Source organism: Aythya ferina, assembly GCF_964211825.1.
Source record: "Aythya ferina genome assembly, chromosome: 11".
In the NCBI taxonomy this organism is placed as follows: Eukaryota; Metazoa; Chordata; class Aves; order Anseriformes; family Anatidae; genus Aythya; species Aythya ferina.
The window spans coordinates 1,201,816-1,217,334 of NC_140307.1; the positions used below are offsets into that span (position 1 = coordinate 1,201,816).

At 52.9% G+C, this 15,519-nt stretch overlaps 1 long non-coding RNA gene across 3 annotated transcripts; it reads right to left on the reverse strand.

Moving 5' to 3' along the window:
• Positions 1–901: 901 nt before the first annotated feature.
• On the reverse strand, positions 902–12,334 carry LOC311442857. Of its 3 annotated transcripts, none has more exons than XR_014696912.1 (3): positions 12,117–12,334; positions 11,556–11,779; positions 902–1,749 (listed from the first exon to the last, which is right to left on the reverse strand). It is a non-coding gene; the product is annotated as an uncharacterized lncRNA (long non-coding RNA). The 3 variants fall into 3 exon arrangements; XR_014696913.1 differs by lacking the exons at positions 902–1,749; positions 12,117–12,334 and adding exons at positions 7,990–8,245; positions 8,418–8,620 and having other exon boundaries at positions 11,556–11,975; XR_014696914.1 differs by lacking the exons at positions 902–1,749; positions 12,117–12,334 and adding an exon at positions 9,947–11,016 and having other exon boundaries at positions 11,556–11,975.
• Between the last annotated feature and the right edge of the window lie 3,185 nt (positions 12,335–15,519).

Below are 15,519 nucleotides of genomic sequence, written 5' to 3' on the forward strand. Positions count from 1 at the left end.
CTGGGGACGTGGGATCTGGCAGGCAGCGTGGCTGTGGTGGCAAGGGTGCGACCAGTTTTGGTGTGAGGATGCTCAGTTCTGGCCCCCTGAGGGGTTTTGGCAGCAGGGGTAGCCTGGTCCTTGCACATCCCTGAAGCACGGGGATGGATCCTGGTGCCTCTGGAGCTTTGGTTTCATGCTGGAGAGCTGGGCTGCTCCTGTCCCTTCCCTAACCTCCCGTGACAAGTCAGGACACTGGTGAGAATTGTTCAATGCCTTCACCCTCCCCAGGCTTCAGCCCCAGAGCCGTTTCTCATATCCATATTACAACTATGATCCCTCTGCCTGGGTCAGCAGGGCTGGAGGGTTCCTCCCCATGCAAAAACCTAGCACAGGATGCAGCCCACCAAGTTTTGCACAGCCCGGCTGCCTGCCTGGGGGATTTTTCTCTCCCAAACCCCTTAATCTGCCCCCAAAATGCCAGGCACTGGACACAGGGTGGGCGCAGCTGATGGCAGCACAACATACAGCAAATACAACACGATTCAAGGGAAGGGGTTTGCTCAAAGCTCAACCACTGCCACGTTCCCAGGAGCCCTTTGGGAAGTGCCCAGCAATGCCCTGGGACAGCACTATTACAAAAAGAGCACTCAAATCCATCCCCCTACCACCACTTTGGTTTTCTTTTTTTTTTTTTTTTTTTGGTCCAACAGTATTATATGGATCATTGTCGGTTTTCCCATCTTCTCATAATTTATAAAAACGGCCTGCTTGCTATCCTTGGCTTCACCTCAAGTTCAGTAAATCGAGGTATTTAATTAAACACAGCAATTTGCCGGCTCTCAGCCCAACTCGTAAGGAACTCACGCATCATTTGAGCAGAATTTTCATATACTTTACTAGGAAAAAGTGCAGAGCCAACTGTAACAGAACAAAATACATTTTTCTGGCAACGCACAAAACCACTTTTCCTCCCTCACGAGCACGTTGCTGCCTCCCCATTAGCTGCCCGGGGGCTACCTGATACGGCCGGGAAAGCCTCGGAGCGCGGCTGCAGCGAAGGCAGCAGCAGGTTCTCCGTGCACGGGAGCAAAACATCACCCGAGCAGCCATCAGCAAGCCCTGCACCTCCTGTGCACGTCCACAGCAGCATGAAGAAGCCCTGCACCACCGCCTTGTCCCGGATGGCTCGACAAGAATAAGGATTTTCTGTGGCACACCAGCAGAAGTCTTTGGAAAAGGTCAGGTTATGAGGTTTTGCAGGAATACATCTCCCTTTTCTCTAACAGCAGAGTCTGGTAACACAGCTAACATCTGCCACCCAAAAATGAAAGGCAATGAAGGTTTCAGGGTGCTGTGTGATGGGACAGACCCGGGAACCACCCGAAATGCCCTCCTGCTTGGGGATGCAGGCTCAAAGCAGCGCCCAGCAGGGATGCAGCTGGGGCTGGCTGGGCTCAGGGGAGGGTAACTCAGCTGTGAGCTGCAGAAGGGCACTGGGAACATCCAAACGTGCAAATGCCCTCGCTCCTTGTCCACTGGGATGATCCTGGGGGCCGTATTTGAGTCCCATGAAGAGCATCTGCTGGAGATTGCGCACTGCTTGGCTCTTCCAGCCTCAGGACAGAAGCTGCATTAAGAACAGGAGTTGGTTTTCTTCCTTCTTCCTCAGGTTCCCAGCACTGTGCTGCCCCGAGCTCGAATCTGGGGCCATGTCCCAGCTGCAACCTGCCCAGCCTCAGCAGCACGGGTTCAGGGGCCTGACCCAAACTGAAATGCAAGAAGAAAAACGTGTGAGCGCCAAACATTCCAGTTTCTACCTCTTGCTTTCAACAACAATGAAGCCGTTGTGTAAATAAACTCATTAAGAGCAACTGCTGAACAGAACCTGTCCAAGCGCCTCGCGTCTCCGTGCTCGCAGCTGCCGACTCTGGGACGGCTTCATCAGCAGAGCAGGGATCTGCGTGCGCGGAGCCACCACGAGGCATCACGGAGACGAGGAGAGCGAATTAAAGCTTGGATCGGGCTTTTAAGATCCTGGCTCGGATTTGCAGAAATAAATAAATAAATAAAAGGCAAAACATGTTCATTTTTTTTTTTTTAATTTTTTTTTTTTTTTTTACTCTTTTCTCTCCAAAGAGCAGGGTGCTTCGTGATTGCAAGCCCAGGGTGAGCGGATAGAGCCGTGGCTTTGTGCTGCCCCTTGCCCCAGCGCCGCTCTGTGCTGCACGGGGCCCGACGGAGAGCCGGGGCAAGCGCAGGGCTGCTCGCTGCGCCTTCCCACCGAGGGACCCGAGCAATAGCACAACAACAACATGTGCAACTACTTAGAAGTCAATTAATATCAGAGGAAGGACCCTTGTTGAATCCAGCAGAAAGAATGATGGCTACATTTCCGGAATAATGGCTGAAATTTGCCATTGTGTGTCATCAGGAATCATTTAAAATAGTTTTGATCTAAGCTCTTTCTGTCAGGGCTCTAATGAATTAACAGATGACAGATTTCCGTAATGAGAGTCTATGTTTTAAAGACAAGGCTACATTGTTTTTGCTGTACTGCTCGTATAATTTGGGATGTTTAAAAATAATTACGGCGCAAGATTAATACCTTACAAGTTTGCAGATACTTCTCGCACGCGGCGGAGAGCCCAGCCCTCCTTTTGCGCAGGTTTCGGGACGGGGCTGGGGACAGGGGCAGCATCCCCACACCCCAACCTGCATCGTTACACCCCAAATGACAAAATCCACAGTTTTAGCCAGAAAAAAGAATTTGCTGTCCCAGGAGAGGAGGGGGCCTTCGTCCTAAGAGCCCCGCAGCCCCTTTGAAAGCCCGCGGGCCGCGCCGGGGATGGGTGCAAGAGGCGTCGAGCGGAGCAGCCGTGTCCTCGGGCCTGAGCCGCGGTGCTCGGACTCATTAGCTTGGTGCTGGATCGCATTTTTCTGCTGTGCAAAGGGACCACAAAGGCATATTATATTCAATGTTAAGTAAACAAACTTTTGAAACGGCCTTTTATTGATTCCATACGGCCATCTGGTTTGAAGGAGAAGGCTCCCTCCCTCTTCCCCCTCCCTGTGAAAATATTCGAAGGTTAGGGGCTGGCAGCGGCTCAGCATGGCTGCAAACCACCTAGTTTCCTTTGCGGTTAACAACACAGGAAAACGTCTAACTTTCAGATAAATGTTGGAGGCTTATTTGGTTCACCCATCTGGTAGCCAGCCTGTTCTGCGAAAATTAAAGATATACATATGCAAATATTCACAGTCTGCTTCCAAGATCTAAAGAATTTTTATGATGTAACCACAAAAAGAGGTTATTTAATGTTGACAATATGTAGCAGAGCAAAGCACTATAATGCTGCATATGGTAATGTAACTTATGAAAATGAAGCCGCAGTGCCCTTACAGAGTAATGAAAAGCAGATTTCACCTTGAAGACTATTTGAGCTGTTTAGCTTGTAATGACTTGAAAAAAAAAAACCAAAAACATTGGTGTGAAAATACAACTTGCCACACAGCCACACGGGCCCCAGGCTGAGCGTGGCAGCGTCTCGCTGGGGGCTTTCTCTGCCGAGCAGCCTCAGCCCCAGCAGGCACAACCCGGGTCCCCGCTCCCTGGCCACGGCACGGGACAAGCCACCCGTCACCGCCACGGTCCCCGCGGGTCCCCGTTGTCACCTGCAGGGCTGGTGGTGCTGGTGGCACCAGCCGTGCCAGGCAGGAGCTTACTGGTGTTGCTGGTGCTGGTGAACCCTCCGGCTGCAGCTGGGCTGTGCTGGTTGCCGGACATCTGATGGGAGCTGCCCGGGGAGGGCACCGAGCTTCTCCCAGGACACCCGGGCACCTTGCAACACCTCGAGGGGCTCCAACCCCATGGGGCAGAGCAAGTGTGAGCCACACGTCACCTTCCCCATCATCTCATGGGGCTCAGTGCATCGGCAGGTCCCCAGATAATGTCCTGCAGCCTTTCTGTGAGCTCCCAGCACCGGGCACACCCCTCCAGGGACCAGCACCCTCGCATCTGACAGGGACACCAGTGCCACATCCCACGGGTGAGCATCCCACGGGGTTTCTCTGCAATGCCAACCGAGCTGCGAGGCTGCTCCCAGCCAGCTGCATGGCCCTCGTGCTGCTTTCCATGGAGCAAAGACTTATTGCTCCTGCTAGAATTAATTACGTCCTCTTTCCGTAACAAGCACCTTTGTATATTATGCGAGCTCTTTGCCTGTCATCAGCAGCCTCAGAGAAAGATAAAGATGTTTGAATTAACAAAATATTGCTGTGATCTTCTCTCTGACAGTATGGAAGCAATAATATTTAGTGAGTAACTGAGTTTCCTTTAATAATTTAGTAGACTTTAAAAACCTTGATCATCCAGCTGACTCTGAGAACAAAACAGTCAAGCTTTGTGCATCCAAAGCTGAGATAAAAATGCGAGCAGACTCCTTAAGAGGAAAAAAAAAAAAAAAGTTTAAAATTATATTTAAAAAAGCTAATTAAAAGCCCAGCCCACATGAAAGAAAGAGGCCAGGGAAACTGTTCTTTAAAGCAACCAAAGCCACAGGTTTCCAAGTCTCTGTTTCTCCCTCTGGGCGAGCTGCCCTCTCCGTGGGCGCGCAGGCACGGCGCGCTGTGGGGCCACTCGGCTGGGTGGCAGCAGAAAAGTGGTTTTCAGAGGGACCGAGGCAGACGGGAGGGACCGGGTGGTGACACAGCAGTGCCCAGAGCTGCCCGCTGAGTGCTCGGGCGAGGAGCCACCAGACGGCTGCAGGCAGCACGGAGCAGTGCGCGACGCCTCCTCCCAAGGGGCACCAGGGGCTGGCAGGGGCAAGGGTGCTTCTCAGGGGAGGTGACCCCTAACTAAGACCCACACCTGAGGTTATTGCAAAAAAAAAAAGTCTGCCACAGAGTCTGTGGGCTCTGCTGTCACTGTCACCTGCTTTTCCTGCTCCCCTCTCCTTATCTTGAAGACTGCAGCCACAAGCCCTCCAGCAGCAGCACAGTCGGGTTCTCAGCACTGACCACGTTGTGCCAGAGCAGTTGTGTGTGTGCAGAAGAGAGGAGAAGCTCTCCAGAGCTGCAAACCCCATGCCTGGAGCTGGTCAGAGCAGCAGCAGTGGTGGGGCAGAGCGGAGAGGCTGGTGTGGAGCAGGAAGGACCCAAGGAGGGCTCCGCTCAGCACCACACCACCCTGGGGCCAGGCACGAGCCTGCGGGTCCCTGCACCCCACAACCAACAGCAGACAGATTTCCTTAAGTTGGGTTGTTGTCACGAAGAACCCGAGCTTCTCCTGGGAGCCCCCAGTCATGGAGGCAAATGATTTGACACGCTGCGTTTTTGAGCATCACCGTTGGATGCTGTGGGTATTCCCGGCTCAAGTTGAGTGAAGCACGCGGGCTTGGAAAGCTCCTTCGCAGGGAACGAACTGTCAGGGAGCCTTGTGGAGGGAAGTTTGGAAGAAACAAGAAAGCGAAGAAACCTCAGCTCCTCTGACAGGGCCAGAACCATTAAAGGAGCACTTAGAGCCCTTAACATAAAAATGCATCAAAGAGGAAAACCAGATGAGAACAGATTCATTTGCCTTGGAGAAATCCTGGCGCTCTGATATGCTGCCTTCCTCGCACTCTGCTCGCTGTGGATTGAAATGCCTTCGGGCAGGAGAGCTGTTTTGTCTAACACACGTATTTGCAGAGGGCATTTTAAAGAGAAGCCTCTCCAGAGAGGCTCCAGCAGCCCACAATCGCAGCTTCCCACTTCATTGTTATGCAGAGCAAAAAGCCCCCAAATCCACAATAATGAAAACTAGATTCCCTTTTAGATAAACACGTTATATCAATGACAAAAAGATGAACCAGAGCTACATCAATGCTCAGAGCATCAAAGAGCTCCAAATCAGGCTTCAGACCTGCTAACGATGCCATCCACTGCTGCTTGGCAGCTGCATGAGCACCAGACCTGCTCAGACGTCTCCAGGACCCCTCACCAAACCCCCAGTGGCCGTCACCCTTGCGATGCCACGGGGATGGATGAGGGGGCTGCACAGCCCTACTCAGTGCGCAGGAGGTTGCACCCATCGGTGGTGCCAAACCTGGGGAGGATGGCGAGGCATTTGGGAGCGTGTGAGCACAGCCAGAGCATCCAGACCCTGGGAGCACCGAGCCTTGCCTGCTCCCACCGTGCTCCCCCCTACCAAACACCCCAAGGACAGCCAGGGGGTGACACCAGAGCGAGGGCAGCAGCACATACCCACCTCCACCACCACAGACAGCTCAGCATCAGCCCCATACCTCCCACACGTGCCTCTTCCAGCCCTGCACCAACCCCCAGAGAAGCCCTGGCTGGCTCAGTGTCCCTGCAGAAACCTGGCACCTCCGAGGAGGCCGCGTGCGGTGCGCTCCGGCGAGCCCCCGCGTGCCCCTAACCCCGAGGTAACGCGTGCTCTCAGCCCTCCGGCTTTCAAACCCACCTCTGTTTATTCCCCTCCATAAAAGTATGCGGCCGAGGGAGCGCTGACACGCTGCAACATCTGGGACTCATCTCAGCCCCTTTGTTGAGCAGTGAGTCAACAGAAGGTGTGATGAGAGCCAGATGTTCGGCCCTCGCCATACATCATAAGTGGAGTGGATTACAATAAGGGGACAAATAAAGAGGAAGGCCTGTGAGAATATGTGGAGCCCCCGGAGGCCTTTAAAACCGATTTTAAAAACCCATTTCCCTGGATTCAGAGGGAATTTTATAGAGTAGAGCCAGCAGAACGCGGGCTGTTTGTTGCCAGGCCAGGCGACACGGAGCCGGGGCTTCAGGCAGGAATAAAACCCCGGTTTCCTGCAGCGGGGAACGTTCACCAGGACCCAGACTGGTGGGAGCAGGGCTGGGATTTGCCCACTTGAAGGCTGGAAGGGAGACGGCGACCAGCAAGGCGTCTCCTCACCTGTCCTCTTCTCACAGCAGCTTTTGGGCAGGATGGGTCTTTTCCCTCCATCCCCACCAAAAATCCATGGGGAGTGGGTACCCGAGGGCAGCCACCAGGCTCGGTCCCATTTCCCGAAGCCCCCCTGCCCCAAACCAGCCCTCGTGCAGGGGGTTGGTGGTGCTCACACCGCCCGGGTTCCTGCCCCAGGGCTCCTGCTCCACCAGAGCACTTTGCGCCCTCCCCGTGCCACCGAGAACTGCGTGCAGGAGGACGTAAAATTAAACCTAGTTTTAACAGGGACAAAAATTGCAGGATTATGGGGAACCGCAGAGCAGACCCATCGGTCAGAGGTCACCAGCAGTTGCAGTCTCCAGAATAAAAGGAGGGGAGCTGGGGGCAAGAAGTCCCTCGTCAGCAAGGTAATTAAAAAATCCCCGGTAGTGCGCGGGCACCTCCGCCTGGCACAACCTCGGAGAGGCCACAGCAGGACCGAGGTGCCCGAGGTGCCCACGCCTTCATACCTGGCGTGCCTCGCCTCCCTTCTGGCTGCAGCCCTTCAGACAAGCTCAGACAGGCCACAAAAGCAGTCTCGGCCTTTGAATGTCCAAGGAGTGCCTGCAGTTCCAGCCGCCAGCACCCTTCAGAAGCTAATGCGAGGCTCTGTGTGATTCCCATGTGCCCGAAACCCTGTGGTTCGCTGGTAGGGTTTAAGGGTTAAGGAGTTTAATTTAGGCAAAGCAATCCCTTAGAACCATGGGGTGAAAAAGCAAATGTGGGTGCTGCTTCAGCAATGTGAGCAAGACCCAGGGTGATGGGAGAGGATGGGGCCCCAAATGGTGGAGCTGTAGGGCCACCACCTTGCCCCCTGCTCCAGCAGCCCAGGTCCTCTCCCCAAAAGTCCTCTCCCCATGCAGGCTGGCACTGTCCCATGCTGTCTCTTGGGCACCTTTGATGCAAAAACAGCACCCTGGCAGGCAGGAATTCACCCACATCACCTTGCCGTGGCCTCCTGAGCCTCCAGGGGCTGCAGGATACCCCTCAGCCCCGCTGCCCCTACGCGCCTCATCCTCCCCTTCCCCAAGGCAGGCAAACAAAATGCATTTAAGGAGACAAATGGGATTTTGTTTACAGCTCGAATCCACTCTTTCCTGTGCCTCATCCAAGAGATAATTTCAAATGGAATAGAACATCACCCCGGGATGATGTTTTCCTGTTGCTACACGAACGCTGAGGCTAAATCAAAACATTTATCGGAAGTAGACGCTGCAGCAAAAGTGGGATGTTCTTGTGAAAACCAGGAGACGTCTGTTCGGTGACAGCCTCCTGTTCCAAGGGCTTTCTTCCGACTCCGCCAGACTGCGTAAACAAGAGCGGAGCAGCACGTTAAAGCATCGCAGGTTTTGTTTTGTCTCTGCGCCGAACGGTTGCTCAACGCACCAGGGCTGAAAAACTGCATCCCCTGTGCTGCGGCACCCCCAGGTCGATGATTTCCCCCCGTGCCTCCAACAACCCCAGCCCAGTTGCTCACCAAGAGCCCCGCAGAGCCCAGCAGTCCTCCAAAATCCCCCGGGGGGGCTCAGGAGCAGCTCGTCCCTTCGGTGGGGGTTTGCTCTGCTCCGGGTGCTGAGCATCTCCAGCCCTGCGAGCACCCGGGTGGGCACCCTGAAACCCAGAGCCACACGGGCACTACCCACATCCCAGCTTAAGGAGGTGAGCTGATCAGAGGTGGGCCTTTACCAGGAAAAAAAAAAAAAAAGACAAATCAAAGCCCTGCAACATGAGGCAGACTTGAACTCAAAGGTCAGGGGCTGGTTCATAAATTAAACCCAAAGCAGCGCTCCGGGGGTCATCGGAAAGCTTTGCTTGGCTCCTGGTGGTGCTCACGGGGGGGCTGTTGGGGAAAAGGGAGCTTGCTGCTGAGGAGCAAAACGAAGCACTTGACGGAGCTGCGCTGCTGGCTGCACACCCCCGATGCTTGCAGGCACTGCTCTGCTTCTCCCCACGTAGTCCCCACACAGGGCAGGGGGCACACGGGACTGCTGGTGCCATGCCGAGCTGTGCCAGGCTGTGCCAAACCATGGCCATTTCTTGGTGTGAGGTTCCTCGTTGCTCCCACACCCATTTGCCCTATTCCCAATTCCTGACCTCACTGCCCTGCACCCCAAAAAAGCCCCGACCTCTCCACTGCTCCCCAATTCCCCGTGATTCTGCTGGAGGTGACCGCCAGGTACGCTCCATGGTGTGAGCAGGCTGGAAGGCATCGAGCCACCCAAGTTCTGGGCGACTCCTAAACCAGCCAGCAGGGTGTTGCTGCTGTTTTCACCCATTTAATTTGTTTTTCCTGACCCGCAGCAGTTCTGCTGCACCCCATGCATCATTAATGATCACTCCAGCTAATGAGGGATCCCACCCTAATATGGGACACGGCTGTTTTGAGCCAGTTGGGTGCCACACAGAGCTCCCCTGAGCTTGGTAGAAGCAAAGCATGAAACAATCCTCCTCAATGGGATGCTGGAGAGGAGCTTTCGGGTGCCAAAGCACTGGGTTCCCACAGCAGCACCACGCGGTGCCTCGTTAGGTCCAAATTCGTGCATCCAGACCAAGCCCTGGTTGCCTGGGGAACGCGACGCATCTCCTGCCCACGTGCATGGATGGATTTCATCCACACCCCGGGGCTGCAGGGCGCCTGTGCACGGCTGGAGTGCAAGGGGAGATCCCAAATCCCTGCAGAGAACATGGGGTGACCCCGGCATCGGGACAGAAAAAAAGAAGGGAAGAGCAAAGCAAACTTGGGGCACCAGCAGCCAGGTGCTGAACGCCGAGAGCTGCCCGCCCCGCCGCCCATCACAGCCGCCGAGTGGCTGACGCTGGTTTATTTTTAATACTTAATGAGATAAAAGGTTGGAATTGCTTTTAAGCCTTAAATTGCCTTAGCCCTTTTTATCTTTGAAAACACAACAAGCAATTTTGGAGGGTATTTTTTTTTTTTTTTTTTAAAGTTTGTTATAATGATTCCTGGTAGCTATTATGCTGGAAATAAGGCTCTTTCAAAGACTGTTGGGATACATTAAATGTTTCATTTTTCAGTCTCCGTTTCTTTTGTTTTTGATCTCCATTCAGATTGATTAAAGACACTGACTGCTCAATTTTGATTAAATCCTAAATCATAACTGGCTTACAAAACAACTGTGAAAGCTGACATTTATGAAGTTCAGTAAACTAGTTGTAAGAACAGGAGTGCGAGATGGAAAAAAATAATAAAATTCCTTTCCAAACAAACATCGGTTGACAGCAAACAGATGGTTAGAGGCTCTTACTTGTAAACTGGAAAAATTAAGATTTGGCAGGTTCTGTTAAAAAATAGTTACAAAACATCTTAAAGTTTTCCCCTTCATATCCTGGTGTTGCTCTGGGCATCGTTTCAATATTTTCATAGGCTACTGCACGGAAAAGGTTCTGAATACATGAAAGCAGCTGGCATAAAAGGGCTCAGAAATACTAGTTAAGATTTATAGGAAGCGAGGTTGCCAGCATCCCAAAGATGCAGTATTTAAAAACCCAGCTCCTCAGCCCACCAATAAATCACTGTAACTTAGCAGCCTAGCTCCGGTTTCATCTCCAAAGGTGCAGGAAAAGTGGGCAAAATGTAACCTCGGTAGATTTTTCCCTATTTGTTGACTTACCCCGCGATAATGTTAAGCTAATGTTTTTGGGCTGAGCATAGCCACGTTAAATTAAAAGTCCCCAGCGCAGGTTCCCCGGCCGGAGGGGGGATTCCAGCCAGAGACCTGCTGCTCGCAGACGAATTTCCTCCTCCTCGGAGCCGCGAGGCACAAAAGGTCCAGGGGACGCCTCCGTCGTCTGCTGGCGTGAATTAAACCTGCTTGCTGCAGCCGCTGCTGCTACAGCCCCCCAGCCCAAATCCTCCAGCCCAAAACCCCCCGGGCTGAGCCCCCAGGACCCCATCACTTGTGGGGACAGCCGGGTGGCCACTCGTGGTCCTTGATTTTTCCCCCACACACTGCCCCAGCCGGCGGGCAGCGGCCGCTTTTCCAGTGCCAACAACTGAACCGCTCCGCGCTCGGAGGAGAGTCAATGGGGCCTTGTCTGCAACCTGAATTACTGGCCTGCAAACAATCATTTCGGAGTCAGCATCCGAGGCCAGTTCCTCTCCTTTTCGCCCTCCCCTCCCCGCGCTGAAGCAACCACCGAAACCATTTGCAAACTGTTTGCGATCGCTCTGGGCAAAACCAGGAGGTTTCGGCGGCTCCCTGCGAGCTGCTGGGGAGCCAGAGCCCCTCGGCTGGCGTGTTCCAGCGCACACCGAGCGAAAATATCCTTGCAGGCTGAAAACAATTTTAATTTTAAGATCAAAGCGAGCTGCAGGAAGGAGGCAGGGAGGCGGCCGGGAGGCAGCGGGTCCCGCCGTGTCTCTCCTCCCTAGCGCAAGGAGAGCTGCAAACGATGAGACCCCAGTGCCGAGGCATTAATTGGGGCCGTGGCTGAGGTTTTCCATGGGGCTGAGAGCCCAAAGCCTCCCTGAGATGCCACCAGCAGCCGTGCCAGCCCTGCTGGTAGAGCAGGGTCACCAAAACCCCCAGCAGGGCCAGCGAGGGAGCGCATTCACCCAAAATCAGGGCCAAAAATCACCCCCGGCACAGCTTACCTCCTACTGAGCCTACAGGGCACTGGGGACATGTGTCGGTCACCTGCCAGAGGTGACATTCCTCTTTTTCTCCCCACCAATGCAAGGGCCCAAGCGAGTGTCCCCAGGATGCCCGTGTGAAGCTTCTTCCAGAGAAATCGTCGCCTTTCTCCGTTTCTGTAGGAGCAAAAATCCCTGGAGAGCCGGGGCTTCGTTGCCTCTGCTTCCTTCCCAGGCAAAGCACGCTGCAGAGAGATGCAGAAACACGTTACAGAGAGAGGAAAACATGCAGGCAAACATTTTTGAACCTCACAGCAAAGCTTTGATCCTCGTTTCATCTCTGGGTCAAGCCTTCCTTTGGCGGAACCTGGTTTATCATTCTTACATCTAAATCCCTGGAAAAGAAACCCCCCCCATCTCATGAGACATCAAAAACCGTGCTCAACAGAGTGCTAAAAATAATCTCCTCCAGGGAGCAATCCTGTTCTACCCTGGAGGGGAACGGAAAGATGAGTTAATAGGTCTTTTCCAGCTCTGGTTCCTGTAATTCTGCAAAAAAACAAGGCTGACTCTTCTGTTTACTTTTCTGAATATGCAAAACTCCTCTCGCATCAGCTCCGCGGGTCTCCGTCCCAGCCTCAGACCAGAAATCCCGACTGCCTTGCTGCCTCCCAGCTTCGCAAGCGCCTCGGAGGTGTCTGCTTTTTTTTAATCTTCCTCTTTCCCCGCTGCAGCTTTTTTCCTTTCTCTCCCTGCTCCTTTGAATGAACGCTCACACCAAGCGCCGGCTGCTTCCAGGGGAAGGCTTCGAGCTGCCAACTTTCCTCCCCGTGAAGAATCCCCTTCCCTGTGTGCCGAGCAGAGATAATAAATCAGGTGGGCAGGAACGCTGCCGTCCCCCCCGGCTGGCACAGCGAGCGGCTCCGGGTGACTCCTTGCACCAGAGGGGAAAAAGACCAAGAGATTTATCCTGCAGCTGCCTGTCCACGTTGCGGGCACACTCCGTGGCACTGGCTACACTCGTGCTGGCAGATGGGAAATGGGCTGCTTTTCCTTAAAAAAAGAAGAAAAAAAAGCAAAACAGCAAACCCAACAAATGTCAAGTGCGTTTATAAGCATGCCTCCTCCATCCCTGCTGTGGATGGGAGCTGAAGGCTTCTCCCTGGAGCCACGGCCACCAGCTCGGCCAGGGCTTGCCTGTAGAAGTGCTGCAGGGATTTGGGTTTGAGCATGGCCACGGCTGGCCCCGTGTTCACCTGCACCCCGCTGGGATGTTTGTGCAGCCCTGGAGCTTGCTGGGCCCTGGAGCAGCCACCTGGGCCAGCCTCATCCAAGCTGCAGCATGACCAGTGCCCCCCAGCCTGCTCCCACATCCAAATTCCCACTCATTGTTTGCTGCATTTTGCTTTGGTTTTGCATTTTATTTTATTTTATTTTATTTATTTATTTTATTTTATTTTATTTTATTTTATTTTATTTTATTATTTTATTTTTTATTTTTTTATTTTATTTTATTTTATTTTATATTTTATTTTATTTTATTTTATTTTATTTTATTTTATTTTATTTTATTTTATTTTATTTTTTGTTAATTTAATTTTACCATTTCATTTTATTCTATTTTACGCCATCCTGGTTCAGCCGCCTGCATCCTGCCGCCCCCAAGGAAGCAAGGACGTTGCTTCCAAGCCCCGACCCTCGCTGCTCGTTTGCTCAGCCCTCCACGAGCACATCCACTGGACCGAAATGGCAGCAGATGCTCAGTGCCCTGCAGCTAAATGCCCGTCCAGTTGACCAGACCGACGGTGATGGCGCAGCACTGGCAGCCCAGCAGGTTGCCCAGAAGTCCCTAACAGCCTGGAGCGATGCGACACGAGCCACAGCACTGCCCTGTCTGTAGATTTTATCCTCAAAATGCCACCGTTACCCAGAGTTTAATTAATCTACAGAAATACAGCTGGGCTGCCCTGGAGGAACTTATCACAGATATTAAAATGATATCACGTTCTGTGGCTTTTCAAAGGGTGCTTTAAAATATGGGACCGAGCCCAGAGTAGAAAAATTGGGGTTCCTGAGATGTGCTGGGGGCTGAGCTGGGGCTGGGGCACGACGCTGCCCACCTCCAGCCTTGGATCTGTGCTGGGTCTGCACTGTCTGAAAGCCTCCTCTCGCCTGATGGTGAGGACTGTTGAGTTTCGAGGCGAGGAAACAAAACCAAGCCCCAAGCTCACCCTCCACTACAATCCAATTATCCGTCCAAGAGCAGAAAATCACAGATGGTTTTGCATGGCTTTTCTGAAGGAGCGATACTCCAAATGCTGTTATCTGGGGAACCATAACAAAATGTACACGGGCACTTATAGCTGCAGCATCTGGAAGGAAAAGGATAAAAATCTACTTATGTGCACGGGCAGACTTTCCAAGAGCAGAGTGCTCCTACAATTCATCGCCTGAATAGGAAGCCGAGCGAGCATCAGCCGAGTCAATGAGCACGAGCCACTGGGAGTCAGCCTTATCCACCACATCCAGGCTGGAGCTGAAAGTGAGAGCAGAAACCTTCCAGGCCCTGGGATTCAAGCGCTGCTGCGCAAATTCAAACCCTCTGTGCGTATGTGGGGCAGCCGTGATTTGCAGCCTCAGACGCTGGGGGGGGAGTTTGGGAACAGCTGTAGAGCAACGGCGAGGATGTAATCGCGGAGGATGCTGGAGGGAGAGAGGCGGGGAGGGAGGGAGAGAGCCACTGGTGGAAATCTTTGTACTTGGGATTCCTCTGGCAGGCGTAATGGAAAGGGGACCGGGCTTAAAGGAAGCAGAACAAAGGACAAAAGTAATGTAAAGGCTTGGCAGAAGGGAGGACTTCTGAAGGCTGCAATATTGAAGGGGTTTTTAAAGGAGACGTTTGAAAAGAAAGCTGCCTGCACTTCAAAATCCGCCGTAGCGCTCTGCTTCTCGCGTGCTTCAGCTCGAGAAGGGCCGACAGCAGGCAGAGGGGAACAAAGAGAATTGGTAATAAGGAATCAGAACCGTGGCCCAGCCGTGAGGGGCACACAAGTGGTGTGATGTCTGGCTCAGACGCACGTCCCCCAGAGCTGGCAGAGTCTCAGAAACTCATTACAAAACTTCCAGGGGGATAAAAAAAAAAAAAAAATTCTCTTCGAAAACATTAGCATCAGGCTAAACTGGTGCACTGGCACACTGCCCACAGAACAATTTATCTTATATATAAATAGCATAATTAACCTACACGGTATATACATTGCGCACCACTAGGATGACTTTCAGTTGGAAAACAAATAAATCTTTAAAAGTTTAAACCCTATTTACAGAATTGCCGCTCCATAAATCATCCGGATCATCAAGGCTACTTTATTAACGCTTCTCTGGCTTCGTGCTCGCAAGGAGCAGACAGAGAGCTGCAAATAATTTGGAATTATAAACGTTCCCCATCGCACAGCAACTGTCTTTCAGCAGGTAATGAAACTCATGCCACGCTCCCGATCTATGACCGAAGGCTGCTTCGTGCTCGTTTCCTCCCAGCACACAGTTCCAGTTGTGTTCTCCTCACAGGTTGGGGAAGAGGCTGGGATATTTTCGGTGTGCATGAGGGGGGGAAAGTGGGTCTGCTTGGTTTGGGGCCAAGACTGATGTCACTTGTGTAGGAGCAGCTTTAATGCACGGCCAGGTAATGCTGCTGCTCAGGCACTGAGGACAGAGCACGGCAGCAGGATTAGGGACTGCCGTAAGCAGGTCTGAGCTCCCTCCCCATGAAAAGACCCCAAACACATCGCACAGTGCAGGGAATCCGTGCAGGGTGCAGGGAGCCACCTCTGGGCGCAGGGTGCTGCAGGCTCCCCATGGGTGCCACCGCTTGCAGAGGGGGCCTGGGGCATCCACCCCACCCCATGGCAGCTTCCCACCCTCCCTGGTCTGTGAGGTGTGTCCCGCAGGAGTTATTAGCCACTTGGCCACAAAGTCCAGCACGGAG